This window comes from Myodes glareolus, chromosome 25 (assembly GCF_982192425.1).
Source record: "Myodes glareolus chromosome 25, mMyoGla1.1, whole genome shotgun sequence".
Classification (NCBI taxonomy): Eukaryota; Metazoa; Chordata; class Mammalia; order Rodentia; family Cricetidae; genus Myodes; species Myodes glareolus.
The window spans coordinates 10207950-10213469 of record NC_142050.1 but is presented as its reverse complement, the minus strand read 5'-3'; the positions used below and the strand labels follow the sequence as shown (position 1 = coordinate 10213469).

At 41.0% G+C, this 5520-nt stretch overlaps 1 pseudogene; it reads left to right on the top strand.

Moving 5' to 3' along the window:
* Positions 1–1554: 1554 nt before the first annotated feature.
* LOC125409825 (HBS1-like protein) lies at positions 1555–3601 on the top strand (annotated as a pseudogene).
* Positions 3602–5520: the final 1919 nt, after the last annotated feature.

The window sequence follows — 5520 nt, the reverse complement described above, 5'->3', positions numbered from 1 at the left end:
CAGCTTCTTCTTCCTTTTTTTATTTTAGCAAGTTTTCATTTCTCTTTCTTTTTCTTGATTAATATATAGCTGTGCTTTTACATAGATATCTTTGTTGCAATTTCAGCTTTTGTGAGGGCTTATACCCGTCACTTTGATTGACAGTCATTTATACAACATATGATTGAAATCTGGCACACAGCATGAGACTCTTGAGGTCCGAGGAAATCAATTCCACACATAGCAAATCTGTGCATGGTGACATTTCTAGCAATCCATCACTTTGCTTTGTCTTTCCATGGCCTTCCTTTTACATGTAATTCAGTGTAAACTCACGCTTACAGAAGCTTATCTCCTGTGACTCTTCAGAGTGGTGCCCTGCCAAAAGCTCTTGGAAATCCCTTTAAACAAGAACTTCAATGCATGAAGAATCATTTCAGTTGTATGTGGCTTAAATATCCAGAGCACCTCTCAAGAATATTTGTTCTTCTATAATAATTTCAAGAAATATGCCACCTTAACAGAAAAAAGCGCTGTGATCAGAGCTCTAAATGTTTATCTGAGAACAGATGATCTTCATTTAAACTTTATATACTGATAGAAACAGTTTACCCCTTCTGAGAAATTTATTTTTATGTGTTTGTATTTGTAGGTATTGGATTTTTTTCAAGTGATTTTTTTTTAATCAGCAAGATGGAAGTCAAGACCCTTATGTTTATAATATTAATGAATGTTTCTCTACCTCTTAAATCTAAGGTGCAATGACATTTTAAGGAACATTGAACTTAAGGGTGATCTTAGTGTTGTTTACTACACAAACGGCCTTTTCTTTTTGTGTTTACCAAAGCTTAGCATCTTGGATTTTCTACATAACATCATTTATACCTATTGACAGGTATCAATTTCAACTGAGATGGTATTTTGACGTGACTTTTCAATTGGACATCAGATATTGGCATGTAATATATATCATATGCATTCATCTTTTAGCTATAAATTTACTTTCTTGGGTATGACATCGCATATGCACAGGTGTTTGACACAGAGGCCTGGAGGAAGTCAAGATGATGTGGAAGACGGCTGCAGGGCACACTTGGTGCCTTCCTCATGTCTGAGCTGAATTCTTTGGAAGGGTCTGTGGCAGACGCCCTGCATGCTGCCTGGCCCGGCATCAGAACGTCTGAGAATATAACTACAATGAAAATTTTGAAGATGATGTGTATGGCCTGTCTATGGAGGATGATTATTGTATTTCACCATCAACAGCTGCTCAGTTCATTTACTCATGATGTGACAACCGTATAGAAGAACATGTTTATGAAGATCTGAAAGAGTCACCTAATTATCTTTTGAATCCCCGGTTAAGGGAACACGACCAAGCTTATCGTTGCTCATGCCTGGATCACTTGCACGAGGTCCTGGGAGATGCTGTGCCTGGTGACATACGGATTGAAGCAATTCTGAAAAATGAGTTTGATGTCCAGTAGGCTTCATCAGTGGTTCTGGAGTGAGATAATGCACAGAATTTAAAGGAGAAGAGTGAAGGAGCGCTGTCTGTAGGAAAGACATCAAGAGGAAAGTCAGTTGAATCTCAGTCATCTCAGAGTGAGTCTGAAATTGTGCCAAAAGTTGCTAAAATGACTGTATCAGGGAAGAAGCGAACTATGGGATTTGAAGTGCCTGGCTTAATCTGTAAGGAAAACGGAGATAGTCTGCATACTCCTGACAAAGCACCTCGTGGTGATGATGGCAGCATTGCTTCTCCTAACATTCTTGAGACCAGCACTCATAAATCTGCCCTCCTACATCCCTCCTTCAAGCATCAGAAGAGCTGAGTTCAACTCCCACACCAGTGAAAAAGTCTGGCAAGCGGAGGCACCAGATAGACGTGAAGGCAAAGCTGGAGAAGCAGCGGGGCGGGAAGCAGCTCCTCAACTTAGTGATCATGTTGACGCTGGGAAAAGTACTCTAATGGGCTCTTGTTTTATCTTCTGGGTAATGTAAACAAAAGAACTATGCACAAATATGAGCAAGAATCTTTTTTTTTAAATTTACTTATTTATTTATAAGAATTTCCACTTCCTCCCCTCCTCCCAATACCCTCCTGCTCCCCCATTCCCTCTCCTCCTCCCTCTCCAGTCCCAAGAGCAGTCAGGGTTTCCTGTCCTGTGGGAAGTCCAAGTTCCTCCCCCCTCCCTCCAGGTCCAGGAAAGTGAGCATCCAAACAGACTAGGATCCCAAAAAGCCAGTACATGCAGACGAAACAAGACCCAGTGTCATTGTCAATGGCTTCTCAGTCAGCCTCCATGTCAGCCACATTCAGAGAATCCGGTTTGATCACATGCTCGTTCAGTCCCAGTCCAGCTGGTCTCGGTGAGCTCTCATTAGATCAGTCCCCTTGTATCAGTGGGTGAACGCACCCTTCACGGTCCTGACTTCCTTTTTCATGTTCTCCCTTCTTCTGTATGAGTGAGAATCTTAAAAGGATGACAAGGCTTCCTTTGAATATGCATGGGTCTTGGATGAGACTGGAGAAGAAAGGGAAAGCCAGAGTAAAGGATGTTGGCATGACGAAGTTGGAAACCACAACCAAAGTTATTACATTAATGGATGCTCCAGGCCATAAGGACTTCCTTCATTCCAAATATGATCACAGGAGCATCCCAGACTGATGTAGCTGTTTTGGTTGTTGATGCCAGAAGGGCAGAGTTTGAAGCTGGATTTGAGTCTGGAGGACAGATGTGGGAACATGGCCTTTTGGTCCAATCTCTTGGAATGACACAGTTTGCTGTGACTGTCAGTAAAAGAGGTCAGGTAAATTGGCAACAAGAAAGATTTCAAGAGATTGCTTGAAAACTTGGGCATTGTCTTAAGCAAGCAGGTTTTAAGGAGAGTGGTGTAGCTTTCATCCCCACGAGTGGTCTCAGTGGTGAAAATTTAATCACAAGATCACAGTCATGTGAGCTCACTCGATAAAAGATCCTGTTTGTTAGAACAGATTGGTGACTTCAAGCCCCCTCAACGATCCATTGGCAAACCTTTTAGATTGTCAGATGTCTTCAAAGTTCGAAGATCTGGCTTGTGTGTGACTGGTAAAATTGAAGCTGGTTATGTCCATTCTGGTGACCAACTGTTAGCAATGTCACCCAATGAACCTTGTATAGCAAAAGGAATCACTCTGATGAATCTGTTAATTGGGCAGCAGCAGGCGATCACATTAGTCTTACTTTGGTTGGGATGGATATCACCAAAATCAATGTTGGCTGCATATTTTGTGGCCCCAAAGACCCCATCAAAGCTTGTACTTGCATCAGAGCCTAGATCCTCATCTTCAATATTGAAGTTCCTATAACTAAAGGGTTTTCTGTGCTGTCACACTATCAAATCTCAGTGGCCCAGCTGTTATTCAGCAATTGATTAATGTCCTAAGCAAAAGTAGTGGCGAAGTCGCAAAGAAAAAGCCTAAGATGCTGACCAAGGGCCTGAAGGCACTGGTAGAGCTGCAGACATAGAGACCTGTGGCTCTGGAGCTCTACAAAGACTTCAAGGAGCTGGGAGGTTTGAGCTGCAGTACGGAGACTCCACAATAGCCGCTGGTGTTGTCACTGAGAGAAAAGAGTGATGGGTCCACCATGTTTCCAAATGCAGAGAGACAGTCAGTCATGGAGGCATCCATCCAGTGGTGCAGTTATGGAAACAGTGTGCAGTTGATAATGCTTTGTAGGCAAGAGAAACTAAATCTATAATTAGCTGCCAAGATGTATTAATAATCACTCCTGCAAAACTTTCAATTTGCCAATTGACAAAGAAAGGCCAATATTATACTTCCATTTCAGTAGAAGTTTTTCTGTTTGGGGAGGGAGTAAAATGCATCTGTTTTCCCAAGACTTGTAAGGATTATTTGAGGATTCTTAAATTATCATGAAACGAACTCAACTTCTGGTCAAACCAAAACAGTCTTTGTTTTCTCTTTTCATTCCCCTGTGTGTGTTTTAAGGAAGGGCATCTAATTGTCGCTTTTGATGTAGTCAGTTTTTGATCTGGAGCTTTTTTTAGATAACACTAAGAAAATATTTACTGATGGTAAATTTATTTACCATCTCCTCTGTGTTGAAACTGTGAATGTTCCTCACGTTCAATAAGTCTACCTTCAAAAGTTTGATATGAAGTGACTGAAAGTTGTTCTTAGTTCACTAAGGTATTATTTAAGTCAGCTAATAAAGTCCCTTAGTTTGAAAAAAATTAACTTTCTTTCTTCCCCCAGATCTGCAGAGAATCTCAATGATCTCTAATTAAAATCTTCTCCAAGAGGTGAGTTGTACTTATTTCTAAAGTGCTCAATTGTGTAGACAGTTTCCCAGAAAATCACTAAGGCAATGCTCTCCCATATTTATTTTAACGTTAAGGTATTTATTTCTTGGATAAATTAGTTAACAGATTTCCACATGAGACTTTTGTATACCTTTCATTTTTGTTGATGCTTTCTGCCCCTGTCCTGCCCTTTAACATTCAGTAGACCTGTCTTAGGTTTTGCTCCGTTTTTCCTACCTCCTCCTTAGAGGCTTCTTTCTTTGACCCTTTTCAAGTATCCTGGTTTTTCTCCAAGTTCACATCAACTTGGATGCCTGTGTTTAGCAGAGACTGAATCCACTTATGAAAAAGAACATTTAGTGTTTGTCATTTTAAGTCTGGTTTCCCTTAATCTAAAGTTCTTTTATATGTAATCTCTTTATTTATTGATGTCCAAGAGCCGTAAGACTTCTAAAAAGCATCAACAGATGGCATCATAATGCTTATCTAAGACAAAAAGGGACTGCTTTGGCCTTCTCCTGAAATTTTATTTAATGTGTTCTGCGTATTTGTCAAAGTATATTTCTTGGGGAATAAAATTAGTTATTCTCTATGTTCTTTTTTTAAAAGTTTATTAAAATATAAAAGTTTCCATTTTCGCCCCTCCTCCCAACACCCTCCCACTCCCCCCACTCCCTCTCCTCTTCCCTCTCTATCCCTAAGAGCAGTCCAGGTTTCCTGCCCTGTGGGTAGTTCAAGTTCCTCCCCGCTCCCTCCAGGTCCAGGAAGGTGAGTATCCAAACAGACAGGATCCCCAAAAATCCAGAATATGCAGAGGAAACAAGTCCCAGAGTCATTGTCAATGGCTTTTTAGAAAGACTTCGGGTCAGCCACATTCAGGGAATCCAGCCTCCTCCAGAGAATCTGGTTGGATCAAGTGCTCCTTCAGTCTCAGTCAACTGGCCTTGGTGAACTCTCATTAGATCAGTCCCCTTGTATCAGTGGGTGATCGCTCCCGTTGCGGTTCTGATTTCCTTTTACATGTTCTTCCTCCTTCTGCTCCTCCTTTGGACCTTAAGAGGACTCATAATTGAACATTTCAGACATCAGAATCCAGGTGAACCAAATTCTAAGAATTATCTTCATTCTCACACCAATGAAATACAGTAAATCACGGTGCATATCAGTTGTAGTCTTTAATGACAAAATGTCATAGGGGACCAAGAGAAGGGGAGATGGAAGATCCTGCTG